General features: G+C 40.6%; 1 protein-coding gene and 1 long non-coding RNA gene across 2 annotated transcripts in view; one reads left to right on the top strand and one right to left on the bottom strand.

Annotated features, from left to right (window-relative positions):
- Positions 1-968: 968 nt before the first annotated feature.
- LOC127532619 (uncharacterized) overlaps positions 969-19628 on the bottom strand; it is a 46035-nt gene continuing 27375 nt past the window's right edge. Inside the window, exon 4 of the transcript XR_007940146.1 lies at positions 969-1338. The gene's annotated coding sequence lies outside the window, so the exon portion shown is untranslated. The remainder of the gene's footprint in view (positions 1339-19628) is intronic.
- The window catches only part of LOC127532640 (uncharacterized), a 32610-nt gene continuing 24950 nt past the window's right edge, over positions 11969-19628 (top strand). Inside the window, exon 1 of the long non-coding RNA XR_007940169.1 lies at positions 11969-12114. This is a non-coding gene — a long non-coding RNA (uncharacterized LOC127532640). The remainder of the gene's footprint in view (positions 12115-19628) is intronic.

Below are 19628 nucleotides of genomic sequence, written 5' to 3'. Positions count from 1 at the left end.
GTAGTGGTGTGAGTACCTCATTTGAACTTCTACCACTCAGTACCAACACATTATTATCATTACCAGTCCTCATTTTTGCTGCATTTAATCAAAGGTTACTGTTTATGTTGTTAGGTAGGAGTTAGCTTACGTTTTTTCTAGCTAGCAAACGTTCCAGGTGGTCAGTGTCTGTTTGAACTGGACTGAGAGAAGCTGGCTGTTGTCTCAGTGCATGAATTAATATTAAAGCCAAGGTGCTACTGACTAGCTAACTAACCGGATGCCCATTAACATTATAACTCCTATTGTGTGTGTGTGCAGACAGACAGCCTCATCGTGGACATAAGATTGTTTTTTTGAAGAACAGAGCCAGGTTCAGGTAAGAGTGTAAGATCAAATGGTTTATCTATCAAGAGTAATGTTGTAAGTTGGATCAATGTATCAGTGTTTATATCTGTTATCAGATATAAAACACATTGTTTGGTTATTTTCCTTTAGGTTGACAGTACAAAGAGAGAGAGAGGACGTTATTTATTTGTATTCTTATTGGTATTTTTTCATATTTATATAATTTTTCCTCGAGTTGAATGCAATCTATTTGTGTATGATTGTCAGTCCAAAGAGGGAGAGATGGAAAAAGGGGAAGGAGAGGAGAGAGTGCAAAGTCAGGAAGAACCAAGTAAGAAAACAAACAGAGAATAGTGGCAAGCAAAACAGCACCTGTTAAGATGACAAAGAAAAACATTCATTCACAATATAATTTTACATATATGTCATGGATGTTATGTGTTCTCCCCACAGTAAATGCTTTCCAGAAGCACACTTAACAGATATCAGTGGACTTCATTCTAAACAGAACATCATTACATTTTCCTAATTATCCATTTGTTTAATTTCACTATAAAAGGAAGAGAACAAGGAGAGACTCTGGGAGATGAGAGCGTGCAGACCAGGGAAAGAGATGCTGTGCATCACATTTCAAATAAAGTTGTTCATCAGTTCTGCTTCATTCTGGACAATCAGAACTTTTCTATCTGCTTCTGATCTCATCTGATAGAACACTTTACATCCACAACATTTCATCAGGTTCTAACATGCAGAGCTTTGGAACACATTTATTTCCAGACAAAGCAACAGAAAAGTTGATGAAGACCAGCAGCAGCAGCAGCAACAATCCACAGGATAAATCTAGATGATGGAGATGCTGGGAGGACTTGATGTTTCTGGACCAGTCTGCCAATAGAAACCCTAGCAGGAGCTGAACTCCAGACAGCAGAGCTCCCAGCATCCTCTGAGCTCACAAACCCTCCACCACTATAAGGTGGCAGTTAAAGGAGAGACCACATGGTTGGTCCACACCTGGATTCTCTTTGTTTAGTTCACATTTCAGTTGGTTCTGCTGGTGGTGGTTCTGTCAAAGTTTCAGATGCTGTGGCTGGTTCTTCTGCTGGTGGTTCCGTCAAAGCTTCAGAAGCTGTGGTTGGTTCTTCTGCTGCTGGTTCCATCAAAGTTTCAGAAGCTGTGGCTGGTTCTTCTGCTGGAGGTTCCGTCAAAGTTTCAGAAGCTGTGGCTGGTTCTTCTGCTGGTGGTTCCGTCAAAGTTTCAGAAGCTGTGGCTGGTTCTTCTGCTGGTGGTTCCGTCAAAGTTTCAGAAGCTGTGGCTGGTTCTTCTGCTGGTGGTTCCGTCAAAGTTTTAGAAGCTGTGGTTGGTTCTTCTGCTGGAGGTTCCGTCAAAGTTTCAGAAGCTGTGGCTGGTTCTTCTGCTGGAGGTTCCGTCAAAGTTTCAGAAGCTGTGGCTGGTTCTTCTGCTGGTGGTTCCGTCAAAGTTTCAGAAGCTGTGGCTGGTTCTTCTGCTGGTGGTTCCGTCAAAGTTTCAGAAGCTGTGGCTGGTTCTTCTGCTGGTGGTTCCGTCAAAGTTTTAGAAGCTGTGGTTGGTTCTTCTGCTGCTGGTTCCATCAAAGTTTCAGAAGCTGTGGTTGGTTCTTCTGCCAGTGACTTAGGAACTGCTAACATTGGTACAGCTGCTGCTTCATCAGGAGGAACTGGGAGGTTTGGATTCTGCCTCATGTGTCGTCTATAGATCAGAAAACCAACAAAAACCGCAGCAAGAAGAAGTATCACACCCACTACGGATCCTGCAATGATTCCAGTCTTGTTTCCTCCATCTCTGGTGTTTATATCCTTGTCTCCTTCATCTCCAATGACTGCACCCTTATCTTCTGCAGACAAACATATCAGAGATATCAGAGGTATCAGGTGTTTGAACATCAGTCAGATCAGCTGTTTTCTCCAAAGTCTCATCAGCAACATCTTTATAAACCACAAACATCTGATCTGAGACCAAGCAGCTTCATCAGAGACACAAACTGAACTCTCAACACAAACTCACTTGGTGGAAGAACTTCCAGGAAGGTGATGCTGATGGGTTCATTCTTTCCTTCCTCAAAAACACGACACTTGTATGTTCCAGTGTCCTCCATCTTCACATTCTTCAGAATTAGAGAAGCGTCTCCGTCCTTCATCTCTTTGTCCAGCAGATCCACCCGGTTCTGATAAGATGGATGCTGGTTGTCTGGATCTAAGTGTCCATCTCTGTAGAACAGAACATGATCTGGATCCAGTCCAGGTCTGCTCCACTCTACAGCTTTGATGATGATGTTCTTGGGAGCTTTACATGGTAGAATGACATCCTGTCCAGGTTCAGCTGTGATTTTTTCCTGAGCTGAAGAAGAAAGCAGAGAGAAGTTAAAGTTGATCCAGATGAGAAGATTTTAACCACTAAACTCCTCCATGATCTCTGAGCTGCTGCTTCTGGTTCTGTCTGGATTTACAGGACATTAAATGTGAAAATGTGTTTCCCAGTTCTCTTGTTGATGTCATGTTGGCTCCATGTGGATGGATTTTGCTGGATGTTATTATTCTGTATATTTAGTGACTGTCTGTCAGTAGACAACAGGTTGTGTTTCTGATGAGCTCCACATGTGACCAGTGATCACAGCTGACTGACTTCTTATATTTGCAAACAAGGTTCTAAAAACTAAAACAGATCTCGATAAAGCAATCTGAGACAAGTCAAATCAAAGCTGCAAGCAGCGTTGAACGGATCCTCGCACACCAACGTATGTCCAGGTGTGGCATACGAAGGGCGGCATGGATCAGTGGGTAGAGTGGCCGTCTTGTAACTGGAAGGTTGCTAGTTCGATCCTCAACCCGGTGTGCTCATGTTGAGGAGTCCCTGAGTAAGACACCTAACCCCTAATTGTTCCTGGTGGGTCGTGGTTAGCACCTTGCATGGCAGCTTCTACCATCAGTGTGTGAATGGGTAAATGTGATGTATCACGTAAAGCGCTTTGGATAAAAGCGCTATATAAATACAACCATTTACATCATGGTGTGTTACAAGATGTAGCTGACCAGTTCTAAGATTGTGTCACAAATTTTGTAGAAACGGTACATGCCAACATAGACTATTTTCAGAGTTACAGAGTGCTCTAAAAGGAGGTCAAATGACAAAGACAAATGTTAAAAAATGCTAAAGCTGAAACTGGTGTTTAAAAGAGAGGACAGCATAAAAGTCAGTTTAAATAAGCTGAAACATTCGGCTAGCCAACAGAAAGATGACAAAACACACCAGGAAGCAGTTGTCAAGTTTGAAACACATCGGGGTCCAATATAAAGAGGCAGAAATAACAGGAAGCCAGTGTAAAGAGAATGAAAGAATAATGAACGTGAATATGGGCAACGGGCTAACAGTAGTACATCAAAGTGTTAAACATTTCCTCTTCAGCAGGTGTGAGTGAATATTGGAATATGGAATTCACATGATGATATCCACTCACACACTGTTTGTTTCTCATAAAGGTCTGACTGGAAGCATAGATACACTTTAAAGCTCCTATTGGTGCCAAATGACAGGAAACAAATCATCCTGTGAGGGTGAAAATAAAGGTTTTCTGTTTGTGGAATCAGGTTCTGAGCAGACGTCCACCATCATAGAACTGGTCTGTATTATTCTATCAGAGCAGGTTGAACTATTGGAGACCAGATATTCACATCAATGTTCACTTTCAGGACTCCAGCTACATTATTTCTACAGTTTCTAACATTGATCCACAGATTGGTGGAAGAAAACGCTGCTAAAATCAACAGAACCTCCTTCCTGAAGAAGTTCTAACTCCAGAACTAATGTTCCCTCTGAGCCCAGATTTTACACGTTTACAGCTGGAATGGTTTGAGACTGTTTGTTGGAACGTCACAGTTTATAACCTGAATCAACTCCTTGTCAGGATTCAGTGTCTGTTTTAAATAGAGGAACAAGGAAAATGTTGAAGGAAACTTCCAGAAACTAGGCTGTCTGTTGGAGACTCAGCAGCTCAGAGACCATAAAGGAGAAAAGACCAAGTTTCTTAAATGTGTCTTTATAAAACAACGTCTTGAATATTAGATCTGAACGTATGAACATGATTAACTCACCTTCAGAGGAACAGACCAGGAAACAGACGATCAGACAGAAAAATGCAGATGTTACAGCCGCCATTTTACCGTCTTCTTCTTCTTCTTCTTCTTCCTCTGATCAACTGCGTCTGGGAACTATATCCAACAACAAAAACAAAGTTTAACCAGAAAACACGAGTTAATGTTGCTTCCTGATTATTATTATTTTCTGTGCGGTTCAGCAGAGTAAAGAAACGGGAGAAAAATGTTGCTCATGGAAAGACGTCAACCTCAACAGCACTGACTGATCTGCCAGAGTTTAATTTCTTTTTTCTGATAAATCACATGACTCAGACTTTCACGAGTGCAGGACATTAATCATTTATCTTCACACCGAAACTGATACCTCCTCCTTTGATCTGTTTTATGGGCTTATTGATTACTGATGATTGACTGATCAACCAAACACTGTTTTTATCATCTGTCCAGCATGACGTTATAAACCTGAGACATAAAACATTAATAAACATCAGTACTGGGTGGTGACAAAAAGTTTAACCGCCTCCTTTCTCAAAAATACCTTTCTCCTTTCCTCACAAACCTATCAGTGGGTTTTACCTGTGAAATATTTCTGCTGAGCTCATCATAACCTTAGATTCAACTCATGAGTGCAAAGAGAGTTCTTGTACTTCTGCCTTTGTCACCTTATCAGAACTTCCATTGGGTTGCAGTTTACCAGGATTGTTTAGTAACACATGAATTCAGTTTATAGTCATGGGGCCTGTTTCACGAAGCAGGTTCACTGAAAACTCTGAGTTTGTTAACCCTGAAATGAGGGAAACTCAGAGTTTTCCATTTCACGAAGCGAGGTAACTCTAACCAGGGAATGAGGGGTAACTCTAGCCTGTTTCACAAAGAGGGGTAACTTCAACTCTCGGTCAGTTACCGCAGTAACAGACTCTATGACTCTAACCTGGTCACCAGCAGGTTTATCTGAGAAAACCTCCAGTTTCTCTCCGTCTCCGCCCTCTTTCAGCCACACGCTGTTTCATTTCCTCATTCATTCAGTCAGTAAGCGAGCGAGTTTTGGAGTAGAACAGCTTTTATTAACGATCCAGTGGATAAAGGAGCAGCATTACTGCACAGATCATTAAATATTCGTCGGTAGATTGTTATCAGACCGAGCATAAATGTTCTCGCATTTCCGGACAATTATCGGTTTGAGCGGTACCGTTTCGTAATCGTTTCAAGTCCATAATCTACATAAACAACCTAATCCGTCCTTACATTTACATTACCAACCAGTCATGCTCTCACATCCAGCAGATATTGTGTGTTGCGCTGCGGTTCTTTGCAAATGAAAGTTTTTATATGATGTCAGAGATGCAGAGTAAGACAACTGTATGGAGGACAGTCAGAAAAGTTATCCTGGCTCTGAAACGACTTTTACCATCATTGTGGACATAAACCTGTCAGAGCATCAAGGAGGATCCACAGGATTGCAGGTGAATGATGTAGAGATCTGTTACATTCATTTTAAATCATATTCTGTTAATGACATTGTGCTGCAGCCTCAGACTGGGATTAGTCATTTTAATTTCTTTTAGGATTTCCCATCATCATCATCATCATCATCATCATCATCATCATCCTCAACAGAAGCTGTTCAATGAACCCATCAGGTCAAACACAGACTACTGAAAGTCTTGCGTTATTTAAATTAGATTCTAACACCACATAAAAATAATAATAATGATGTATTGAAGCTCTGAGCCAAAATATAAACACAGCAAAAATTATTCAATCCTTAAAACAAAAAACAAAAAAACAAAAACAATATGAGTAATCACATTATTACATTGTTGGTAAACACATGGATTCCTACAAAATAAGAGCCTGTCCAGGTCCATCAGAGGGAGAATTAATAAATGTTATATATAATTAACTTTAGAACTCACCTTCAGAAAAGCAGATCAGGAAACAGATCAAAAAGGATAACTCAGATGTTCCAGCAGATATTTTACCGTCTTCTTCCTCCTCTGATCTCACTGGTAGTTTGGTGAAAATATCCAATTAAAAAACCCCAAAGTTTAACCAGTAAACACACGTTAATGTTATTTACTGATTATTATTTTAGAGTAGAATCTGTGAGGAGCAGAAGACTAAAGCAGAAACACCTGTGATAAACTCAGTATCCTCTCCAGAGCCCACAGGTCTGCAGGTGGAGCTTCACTAGCTCTGATTCCTATAAATCACGTGACTTCTTCAGAACTCTTTCAACGACTGATTTCAACTGGACGAACTTGTCTCTAAATCTGGCGACTTTCCAAGTCCTCCTGGTGACTTTTTTTTTATTTGTTCATCTTTTGTCAGCAGCGATCAACAATAGATCAGCAGCTTTCTCTGGTGTTTGTAGACTCTGACATATAAAGCTCTTATGGTTCTGTTGCTGCTGAAACCAACCAGTATTCAGTTTAGCTTTCACCTACAGTAGTAAAGGCCAGCTGCTTCAGGAGTTTAAATTTATCTGTTCTTAGTATTCACAGGTCTCATTTATCACCTTTAACTTCACCTAAATTCAGTCTAAAAGCTCCCTGTTATTTAGAGCATCTAAACACCAACACATCCATTATTACCTTTACTGCACATTTATAAACTAGTTTTGACGCCTTCAGGGAGAATCTACGACATAAAAGTCCTTCAGAGGAGTGAAAGGTGGTAAATCTGGTCTCTGATGAATTCTCTGTAAGTGGATGTTTGAAAGAAGCAACGTTAAACTTTCCTGCTGTGGTTTCTGCTCAGTAAAGATGGAGGCTGCTGCTCTCTGTCTTCATTCATCTCTGATTATTTACAGTTTTTAGAACATGATTCAACCTGACAGAGAAAATCCCCTGAACTCACAGATCAGTTTCATTTTGACTTCATCACAAACTAAGGTGTGGTTTATTTGTTGATCTTGGCAGACTGTCAGAGTTCAGAGGCAGGAAGAAGATAATAGACAAGGAGACCAACGAATCAGAAACTTTGCATCCACATTTGACATTCAAAACATTTAATGATGTTCCAGAGCTGGTTCTCCTGCAGAGTCACATCAGCTCTGAGTCAGTTTAACGTCTCAATGCTGAGCTGCTTTTCACTCAGTTAATGAGGTCTGAGAACTTCTTCATGTTTGTGTTCAAAGTCAGAGCTGAACCACAAGAAGATGAGCTAAACTTTCATAGTAAACCTAACCTCTCTTTATCTTTAGCATGGTGTGTCCAGAAGAACATGATCTGTGTTCAGACAGACTGTCTCTAAAGTCTCTGGTTGTAGAAACAGATTCTACAGAGCAGCAGGAAGTTCTGGTAAACTACAGTCTGGATGTTTTCTACACTAATCAGATCTATGGAGAAACACAACAACCAGTCACACATGGTCAGTTCAACCATCAGCAGAAAAGTGGAATCAGACGTTTCTGCTGTTTCTTCTTCTATTATTAGTGGTTTTCTAGAATCTCTGTGGACTGATCCTGTAGAGAAACTCCTGATCTGTTTGTTGTGAACCAGTTCTACAGGTTGTAGTCAGACATGAAGCAGCAGGATCAGAATCTGGAGAAACAACCTTTATTATCACTTCTGCAGAGAAGAAACCAGCTTTAAAACTCTACATAGAAACTAAAATGAACCACACACTGCAGAAACTCCAAATCCTACCACGTCTGTTTGTCTTATTTTCAGTCTAAATGTCTCATCCCACTGATTTAAGATAAATTCACTTCACCAGTGACATTTCAGCAGATGGAGGGACTGTTTAAGACGATGCATCTGAAATATCTTGTTCAAACAATCTGAAATTATCCTGTTTTGAGTTGAATTTTACAAGAAAACTCAAAATAAGTATTATAATAACCCTGGTGTCATCCTGCAGGTCAAACTGATCCGTTTTAAAGTTTAAAAATGTGGGGAAAAAAAAAAATCACAGTGAAACTTCTGATGTCCACATTTTCAACATTTTTGGGAAATCTTTGAACATTTTTTGTTAGAAAAAAAATGAAATGTTAAAAATGTTCTTAAAGTAAATATCAGAAACATTACTGATATATATGGAATCACTTCAAATATTTTTAGGATTTTTTGGAATATTTTAACTCATTTTTTTTAAATATTTACAAGAATTTTATTGCCAAATTTGGGGATTTTTTAATATAATTTTTAAGGGAAATTCAAGGAATTATTGGAATTTTCTTCCTGAAGGTTTTGCAAATTTTTGGAAATTTGAAGATTTTTTTAATGATTTAAAAAAAAATTCAGACGAGGAAACAATATTTTTTGGTGTCATAAATGAGGACAACAGGAGGGTTAAAACATCTCAGATTAGGAGGTTACATGAAAGTAAAGATCTATTTTTGAGTGGAAAACTGATTTTATTTAAAGTTATTTTTTTAGCATGTCTGGCTTATTTTAAGACATCTAAGCTTGACAGTCCTGGTAAAATAGAGCTTAAAATGAGTTTTCCAGCTAATTTTAAGATCTCAATATTGTAAATATCACATATTATTTCCAGAAATCTTACCAAGACATTTTTCACTTGTTCTACTGGCAGATTCTTTTTTACTTATTTCAAGGTAAAATTTTATTGAAATAATTTTTTTTCTTGTTTTGGGAGGAGCAGTTTTTCCAGTGCAGATCACTGATTACATTCAACTTTACTGTCATTGTTCAGAGGACAAGAACTAAGAGAATCAAACAGTTTACAATCAAAACTGAAGTCCAAAAACAGTAGTAAAATTCATTATTTCCAGTCTGTTACAGGAGAAACAATCAACCTTCACTACAGTTCACTAACAAACAATGTTATTTTACTACATTTATCTGCAGACCCTGGTGGTGAAGAAGATGAAGTGGGCAAAGGCAGAGCAGAGGACCAAATGGTGGAAGCTGAAAAAGGAAGAGTGTTGTTTGACTTTCAGGAAAGAGTTGAGACAGGCTTTGGATGGTCAGGAGGTGCTTCCAGATGACTGGACAACTACAGCAAATGTGATCAGGGAGACAGGTCGGAGAGTACTTGGTGTGTCATCTGGAAGGAAAGGAGATAAGGAGACTTGGTGGTGGAATGAGGAGGTGCAGGAGTGGATCCAGAGAAAGAGGTTAGCTAAGAAGAAGTGGGACACTGAGAGGACTGAAGAGAGTAGACAGGAGTACAGGGAGATGCAGCGTAAGGTGAAAGTAGAGGTGGCAAAGGCCAAACAAGGGGCTTACCATGACTTGTATGCTAGGTTGGACAGTAAGGAGGAAGAGACTGATCTGTACAGGTTGGCAAGGCAGAGAGACAGAGATGGGAAGGATGTGCAGCAGGTTAGGGTGATAAAGGATAAGGATGGAAGTGTGTTGACAGGTGCCAATAGTGTGATGGGAAGATGGAAAGAGTACTTTGAAGAGTTGATGAATGAGGAAAATGAGAGAGAACGAAGAGTAGAAGAGGTGACTGTTGTGGACCAGGAAGTAGCAAAGATTAGTAAGGATGAAGTGAGGAGGGCATTGAAGAGGATGAAGAGTGGAAAGGCACTTGGTCCTGATGATATACCTGTGGAGGTATGGAAGTGTCTCGGAGAGGTAGCAGTAGAGTTTCTGACTGGGTTGTTCAACAGGATCTTACATAGTGAGAAGATGCCCGAGGAATGGAGGAGAAGTGTGCTGGTGCCCATCTTTAAGAACAAGGGAGATGTGCAGAGTTGTGGCAACTACAGAGGAATAAAGCTGATGAGCCACACGATGAAGCTATGGGAAAGAGTAGTTGAAGCTAGACTAAGGGCAGAGGTGAACATCTGTGAGCAGCAGTATGGTTTCATGCCAAGAAAGAGTACAACAGATGCAATATTTGCTTTGAGGATGTTGATAGAGAAGTACAGAGAAGGTCAGAAGGAGCTGCATTGTGTCTTTGTAGATCTGGAGAAAGCTTCTGACAGGGTGCCCAGAGAGGAACTGTGGTTTTGTATGAGGAAGTCTGGAGTGGCAGAGAAGTATGTTAGAGTGGTGCAGGACATGTATGAGGACTGTAAGACAGTGGTGAGGTGTGCTGTAGGAGTAACAGAGGAGTTCAAGGTGGAGGTGGGAGTACATCAGGGATCAGCTCTGAGCCCCTTCTTGTTTGCTATGGTGATGGACAGGATGACAGACGAGGTTAGACAGGAGTCTCCATGGACTATGATGTTTGCAGATGACATTGTGATCTGTAGTGAGAGCAGGGAACAGGTGGAGGAGAAGCTAGAGGCGTGGAGGTTTGCCCTGGAAAGGAGAGGAATGAAGGTTAGCCGCAGCAAGACGGAGTATCTGTGTGTGAATGAGAGGGACCCAAGTGGAAGAGTGAGGTTACAGGGAGAAGAGATCAAGAAGGTGGAGGATTTTAAGTACTTAGGGTCAACAGTCCAAAGCAATGGAGAGTGTGGAAAAGAGGTGAAGAAGCGTGTACAGGCAGGCTGGAACGGCTGGAGAAAAGTGTCAGGTGTGATGTGTGATAGAAGAGTTTCAGCTAAAATGAAAGGAAAGGTTTACAAAACTGTGGTGAGACCAGCCATGTTGTTTGGTCTGGAGACAGTGTCCCTGAGGAAAAGACAGGAGGCAGAGCTGGAGGTAGCAGAACTGAAGATGCTGAGGTTCTCTTTGGGAGTGACCAGGATGGATAGGATCAGGAATGAGGACATCAGAGGGACAGCACATGTTAGAGGCTTTGGAGATAAAGTCAGAGAGGCCAGACTGAGATGGTTCAGACATGTCCAGAGGAGAGAGAGTGAATATATTGGTAGAAGGATGCTGAGTTTCCCACTGCCAGGCAGGAGGCCTAGAGGAAGACCAAAGAGGAGGTTTATGGATGTGGTTAAAGAGGACATGAAGGTAGTTGGTGTGAGAGAAGAGGATGCAGCAGACAGGGTTAGATGGAGGCAATTGATTCGCTGTGGCGACCTCTGAAGGGAAAATTCGAAAGGAAAAGAAGATTTATCTGCAGATTAACAACAAAACATGATATAGGATGAAGATTAAACTCACAGACCAGTCAGCAGGATGAAAAAAATATACAAAATATGTAGCATTATCTGCACCTTTACCCTGTAAAATAGTTGAGAGCATCATCAGAGCTGCTAACAGATAAAACATTAAATACTTTGAACAAGATTTTTATGAAGAATCTGATCAACTTCTGCTTACATCATTCTATGAAGAAACTGAGTACAAAATCATTCTGCAGATTAACAGAACAAAACAGAGATCAGCAAATAAACCTTAAGATAAGATGAAGACCAGAGAGAAAAACTCACAAACCATCTGACAGCAAATAAAGTAAATCATCAGAGCTGCTAACAGATAAAACACTAAAACCAGTTCAGTCTAAAGTTGTTCATCAGTTCTGCTTCATTCTGGACAATCAGAACTTTTCTATCTGCTTCTGATCTCATCTGACAGAACACTTTACATCCACAACATTTCATCAGGTTCTAACATGCAGAGCTTTGGAACACATTTATTTCCAGACAAAGCAACAGAGTAGAAAAGTTGATGAAGACCAGCAGCAGCAGCAACAATCCACAGGATCAATCTAGATGATGGAGATGTTGGGAGGACTTGATGTTTCTGGACCAGTCTGCCAATAGAAACCCTAGCAGGAGCTGAACTCCAGACAGCAGAGCTCCCAGCATCCTCTGAGCTCACAAATCCTCCACCACTATAAGGTGGCAGTTAAAGGAGACCACATGGTTGGTCCACACCTGGATTCTCTTTGTTCTGCTGCTGCTTCCATCAAAGTTACACAAGCTCTGGTTTGTTCTGATGCTGTTCAGAAGAACTTTGATGTCTTTGTTTCATAACATCTGTTCAGCTGCTGCTTCATCAGGAGGAACTGGGAGGTTTGGATTCTTCCTCGTGTGTCATCTATAGATTAAAAAAAACACAACAGAAACCAGAATATGAAGTATCACACCCACTACTGATCCCAGAATGATTCCAGTCTTGTCTCCTCCATCTCCAGTGTTTTCATCCTTTTCTCCTGCAGACAGAAATATCAGAGATATCAGGTGTTTGAACATCAGTCAGATCAGCTGTTTTCTCCAAAGTCTCATCAGCAACATCTTTATAAACCACAAACATCTGATCTGAGACCAAGCAGCTTCATCAGAGACACAAACTGAACTCTCAACACAAACTCACCTGGTTCAACAACTTCCAGGTAGATGATGCTGATAGGATCTTTCTTTCCTTTCTCAAAAACACGACACTCGTATGTTCCTCTGTCCTCCATCGTCACATTCTTCAGAATCAGAGAAACATCTCCATCCTTCATCTCTTTGTCCTGCAGATCCACCCGGTTCTGATAAGATGTATGCTGGTTGTCTGGATCTAAGTGTCCATCTCTGTAGAACAAAACATGATCTGGATCCAGTCCAGGTTTGATCCACTCTACAGTTATGCTGTTGATGTTGTTGATGTTGGGAACTTTACATGGCAGAATGACATCATGTCCAAGTTTAGCTGTGATTTTTTCCTGAGCTGAAGAAGAAAGCAGAGAGAAGTTAAAGTTGATCCAGATGAGAAGATTTTAACCACTAAACTCCTCCATGAACTCTGAGCTGCTGCTTCTGTTTCTGTCTGGATTTACAGAACATTAAAGGTGAAAACGTGTTTCCCAGTTCTCTTGTTGATGTCATGTTGGCACCGAGTGGAAGGATTTTACTGGATGTTATTATTGTGTTTATTTAGTGACTGTCAGTAGACAACAGGTTGTGTTTCTGATGAGCTCCAGATGTGACCAGTGATCACAGCTGACTGAGTTTTAGGTTGTTTTTTTTTTGCTAACAGGGTTTTAATAATTAAAACAGATCTTAATAATCAACTCCGAGACAAGTGATGCTATACAGTGCCTTGTGAAAGTATTCGGCCCCCTTGAACTTTTCAACCTTTTGCCACATTTCAGGCTTTAAACATAAAGATATAAAATTCTAATTTTTTGTCAAGAATCAACAATTGGGACACAATCGTGAAGTGGAACGAAATTTATTGGATATTTTAAACTTTTTTAACAAATAAAAACCTGAAAAGTGGGGCGTGCAATATTATTGGGCCCCCTTGCATTAATACTTTGTCGCGCCACCTTTTGCTGCAGTTACAGCTGCAAGTCTCTTGGGGTATGTCTCTATCAGTTTTGCACATCCAGAGACTGAAATTCTTGCCCATTCTTCCTTGCAAAACAGCTGGAGCACAGTGAGGTTGGATGGAGAGCGTTTGTGAACAGCAGTCTTCAGCTCTGCCCACAGATTCTCCATTGGATTCAGGTCTGGACTTTGACTTGGCCATTCTAACACCTGGATACGTTTATTTGTGAACCATTCCATTGTAGATTTGGCTTTATGTTTTGGATCATTGTCCTGTTGGAAGATAAATCTCCGTCCCAGTCTCAGGTCTTTTGCAGACTCCAACAGGTTTTCTTCCAGAATGCTCCTGTATTTGGCTCCATTCATCTTCCCATCAATTTGAACCATCTTCCCTGTCCCTGCTGAAGAAAAGCAGGCCCAAACCATGAGGCTGCCACCACCATGTTTGACAGTGGGGATGGTGTGTTCAGGGTGATGAGCTGTGTTGCTTTTACGCCAAACATATGGTTTTGCATTGTGGCCAAAAAGTTGGATTTTGGTTTCATCTGACCAGAGCACCTTCTTCCACATGTTTGGTGTGTCTCCCAGGTGGCTTGTGGCAAACTTCAAACCAGACTTTGTATGGATATCTTTGAGAAATGGCTTTCTTCTTGCCACTCTTCCATAAAGGCCAGATTTGTGCAGTGTACGACTGATTGTTGTCCTATGGACAGACTCTCCCACCTCAGCTGTAGATCTCTGCAGTTCATCCAGAGTGATCATGGGCCTCTTGGCTGCATCTCTGATCAGTCTTCTCCTTGTTGGAGGTGAAAGTTTAGAGGGACGGCCGGGTCTTGGTAGATTTGCAGTGGTCTGATACTCCTTCCATTTCAATATGATTGCTTGCACAGTGCTCCTTGAGATGTTTAAAGCTTGGGAAATCTTTTTGGATCCAAATCCGGCTTTAAACTTCTCCACAACAGTATCTGGGACCTGCCTGGTGTGTTCCTTGGTCTTCATGATGCTCTCTGCACTTTAAACAGAACCCTGAGACTATCACAGAGCAGGTGCATTTATACGGAGACTTGATTACACACAGGTGGATTCTATTTATCATCATCAGTCATTTAGGACAACATTGGATCATTCAGAGATCCTCACTGAACTTCTGGAGTGAGTTTGCTGCACTGAAAGTAAAGGGGCCCAATAATATTGCACACCCCACTTTTCAGTTTTTTATTTGTTAAAAAAGTATAAAATATCCAATAAATTTCGTTCCACTTCACGATTGTGTCCCACTTGTTGTTGATTCTTGACAAAAAATTAAAATTTTATATCTTTATGTTTGAAGCCTGAAATGTGGCGAAAGGTTGAAAAGTTCAAGGGGCCGAATACTTTCACAAGGCACTGTAGATCTGGTAAATAAACTATTGTTTATTGAATCACATTTTCTAAAATGATCTGCAGCTCTCTGAGTTATAAACCCTGTTTTTTCTTTCAGCCCAGTAACAGTTTTCTAGAACTCTACTGGAGCGGTTTTACCATCAGATCTGCTCAATGACTGTCCTCATATTGGACATTAATACAAAAACAATGTAGTTTTACTGTTTGTTTCTCATAAAGTGTCTGACTGGAACCATAGATCCACTTTAAAGCTCCTATTGGTGCCAAATGACAGGAAACAAATCATCCTGTGAGGGTGAAAATAAAGGTTTTCTGTTGGTGGAATCAGGTTCTGAGCAGACGTCCACCATCATAGAACTGGTCTGTATTATTCTATCAGAGCAGGTTGAACCACTGGAGACCAGATGTTCACATCAATGTTCACTTTCAGGACTCCAGCTACATTATTTCTGCAGTTTCTAACATTGATCCACAGATTGGTGGAAGAAAACGATGCTAAAATCAACACGACCTCCTTCCTGAAGAAGCTCTAACTCCAGAACTAATGTTCCCTCTGAGCCCAGATTTTACACGTTTACAGCTGGAATGGTTTGAGGCTGTTTGTTGGAACGTCACAGTTTATAACCTGAATCAACTCCTTGGAGCTGGTTGACACAACATGATGTCAGAATAAAAAGTGCAACCAGGAAAACGTTAAAGGACACTTCCAGAAACTGGGTTGTCTGTTGGAGACTCAGCAGCTCAGAGAACAAAAAGAAGAAAAGTCCAAGTTTCTAAAATGTGTCTTTACAAAACAACCTCCTGAATATTAGATCTGAACGTATGAACATGATTAACTCACCTTCAGAGGAACAGACCAGGAAACAGATGATCACACAGAAAGATGTTCTAACCACCATTTTACCGTCTTCTTCTTCTTCCTCTGATCAACACTTAGGCTAAAGTTTAATCAGAAAACAAGAGTTAATGTTGTTTCCTGCTGGTATTTAACTGTGTGGTGTGGCTGTGTAGAGAAACAGGAGAAATATGGCGCTGATGTAGAAAACACTGAGGGATCTGCAGGACAGAGTTTCTTTATTTCTTATAAATCTCATGACTTCAGCCTTCACGAGTACAGGAGAACATTAATCATTTATCTTTTGAGATCTAGAGGACACACGTAGACGGATACCTCCTGCTTTGATTGGTTACGTGTTGATTGTTGATGACTGAGAAACCAAAGCACTGCTGTGTTTTTACCATCCATTCAACATGGTGTTATAAACTACAGAGAGAAGAACATGAAATTAACATCAGTACTGGGTGGTGAAAAACTTTGACAACCTCCCTTTATCAAAAACAATTCCCTGCCTCCTTTCCCTCAGAACCTATCAGTGGGTTTTACCCGGTTTCATATTTCTGCTGAACTCATCACCTTCTCTGGACCAGTTCAATAACAACAATAACAATCAGCAGATTGGATTTAATCAGTTGGTCTGAATGGGATTATTGTGATATCAGAGCACAATTTAATGAATTATGAGAACATTTAAATATATAACACTGGAAAATATAGTCACATCCTGTTTATTTAAATTATTTAGACTCAGAATCCGCCTGAAATTAGTCATCATTTGTTCTCTGTTGTACTCCTCCATGAACTCTGAGCTCCTGATTCTGCTTCTGTCTGGACTTCCAGGACATTAAAAATGAAAATGTGTTTCCCTTTAAAATATCCGTGTTTGATCTTCCTGCCATTACAGCATTAAATCATCCATTCTATGTTATAAGTCTTTAATTCAGGAGCAAATGTCAGCTTTTCCTTTTAACTTTCTGCTGAGCACTTGAGAACAATGGAATACACACAGTCATGGAAAAAATGTTTAAACCACCATTTTTTTCTTCAATTTCTTGTTCATTTTGACGCCTGGTACAACTAAAGGCACACTTGCTTGGAGAAGTATAATGCTAACAACAAAAAATAATCATAAGAATTTAATTTTGATGACATCATTTTTTTCCATGACTGTATTGACAACTAAAACAGTTTAGTTCTGATTGATAAAACAGCAGAAATCTGGACAAACAGAAACATTTCACAGCCTTTAAACATAAAAAGAGGCAGTCAGAGTTGTTCATTATTACTGTTCACTGTTTACGATGAACAATAGAAGCCTTTACAACGATCGTACCCACAAATTCAAAACGTATTGTTGTATTAAAGTCTTTTCTCCAAAGAGGAGAAAACACCAAGTTTTTACATTTTTTTCTTTACAAAACAACCTCTAAAAATACGAAGATGTTTAACTCACCTGTACAGGAACAGACCAGGAAACAGATGATCAGAGAGAACAAAGGGAATGTTCCAGCCACCATCTGACCGTCTTCTTCTTTTTCCTCTGATCAACACTTAGACCGAGAACTATATCCAACAACAAAACAAAGTTTAATCAGAAATTTATCGGCATTTACAGCTGATATTTAAAATGAAGCCGTGAGGTGCAGCAGCGTAAAGAAACGGGAGAAAAGCGGCGCTGATGTAAACACTGAGGGATCTGAAGGGCGGAGTTTTATTTCCATACTTCTTGGAAATCAAGTGACTTCACATTTTCATGAGTCCAGGAGGACAATAATCATTTCACTTTTGAGATCTAGAGGACACACCTGGGCTGATATCTCCTCCTCTTCTTGGTTACATGAGATGTGTTGATTATTGATGACTGACTGATGAACCAAACGCTGCTGTTTTTATCATCAACATGCTCAGAAAACGCAAAGGTGAAAAGTCCAAGTTTCTAAAATGTGTCTTTTTAAAGCAACCTCCTGAATATTAGATCTGAATGTATGAACATGATTAACTCACCTTCAGAGGAACAGACCAAACAACAGAGTAACGCAGATGTTCCAGTGACCATTTCACCGTCTTTTTCTTCTTTTTCCTCTGATCAACACTTTGGTACAAATATCCAACAACAGCCACACTTTAATCCATGAACACCAATGTAAAGTCACTTGCTGATGATTCTGATGAAGCTGTGAGGTGCAGCTGTTCAGAGAAATAGTTTATTCTGTATCTCCGTCTGAATGTGGAACATTGAAATCAGATGAAATTCCATGACAGTGATTGGGTGAACTTTATCTTGAGGATGCGGGCAGAAGGCTCTGAAGACTTTTTATGCCTTCTTAGTGTAATTTCTCTTCTTCAGGCCTGAACAAGTTCAGACAACTCTGGAATGTTTTGTTTACATTGTTTAGAGACAAGGGCTACACAGTAGAGTGGAGCACTTTGGCCTTGCAGCAAGAAGATCCCCGGTTCAAATCCCGGCCTGGGTCTGGGATCTTTCTGCATGGAGTTTGCATGTTCTCCCTGTGCATGCGTGGGTTTTCTCCGGGTACTCCGGCTTCCTCCCACAGTCCAAAAATATGCTGAGGTTAATTGGTTACTCTAAATTGTCTGTTTGTTGATCACAGAGGCTTGTAGTTCCATACATTTGGTCAGTCAGTCCATCGTTTTAGTCCTCTTGTCCAGAGATGAAGGAGGTCATTCCCTGGGAACATCTCCCCAACAACGCTTTCTGACCATTCCTGGGCCAGATGAGATATGTAGTCCCTCCAGAGAGATCGAGTCTCATCCTGGGGTCTCCTTTCAGTTGGTCATGCCCAGAAAACCCCCAAAGGGTTGTGTCCAATCACAAGACATCAAACATCTGGATATTACTACATCAAGAACATCATACGCCTTGATATTAATGTAAAAAACTGTAACAATCTAGACATTAGCCCAATGAAATATGGACTACAACATAAAAAAACTTTGATAATAACACACTGAAATGTAAAAACTTGGATAAGGATTGGATAATCATGACAGATTTTTCTTTTTTGACAAGATATCACATTTTATATGGAAAATAACAAACTGTATCTGTGTCCCAGAAATCCCTTTCCACTAAGTCCCCCGTTATAAAAACACCTCTCAAAGAAGTTTGTTAATTCCAGATCACATGACCTGCTCCACATGATGTCATTTCCTCCTGAAGTAAAGACTGGAAGACTCCAAGGTTTATTCTTGTCATACAACGGGGCGGGTGAACCCAAGCAGCAGGCAATAGACAGGCAGGTAGATAAATGAATAAGGTTTTAATAAAGGAACGAAACACAAAAGCTCTCCATACGGGAGGCACAGGCACTAAACAGAACAGGGGGCTAAACTAAACAAACTACACTCACTAAGGGCGGACTAGTTGGCCGAAACGAGGACTAAATGAAACTAAACTAACAGGGGAGAGGAGACTCATGTGTCCATGGGAGGAAGGCAGAAGCGGGCAGAATGGAGGGAGCAGAGGGAGAGACGTGACGAGGGCAGGGGAACAGATAATAAGTCCAACGGGAAGCTTGTGTCCAGGAAGCAGCGTGCAAGAGATGGTGACCGGAGTGCAGGGGACAGCTGAGTGCATCGTAGCATGGATGGTGGGATATGGAGCAATGAACCGGCAGAGTGTAGTGCAGAGAGGCCAGCTTAAATGCTGCAGTGATTGTACATAGAGTTAAGCTGAGCTCCTCAGCTGAGCACAGTTAGCCAGATCAGAGGGCTGGCACCGGAGGAGTGCGACAATTCTTTCTCCTCTTTCTGAGTTATTCAATATAAAATAGTGTGTGAGTCAAGTGTGGCTTTATCACATGTCAACTATGTTTCCACAATATCTTTATAAAAGAGTTTCAGTTTCAATTTTATT

Source organism: Acanthochromis polyacanthus, chromosome 24 (genome assembly GCF_021347895.1).
Source record: "Acanthochromis polyacanthus isolate Apoly-LR-REF ecotype Palm Island chromosome 24, KAUST_Apoly_ChrSc, whole genome shotgun sequence".
In the NCBI taxonomy this organism is placed as follows: domain Eukaryota; kingdom Metazoa; phylum Chordata; class Actinopteri; family Pomacentridae; genus Acanthochromis; species Acanthochromis polyacanthus.
The sequence above is the reverse complement of the archived record's forward strand: the minus strand, read 5'-3'. Positions and strand labels throughout refer to the sequence as shown.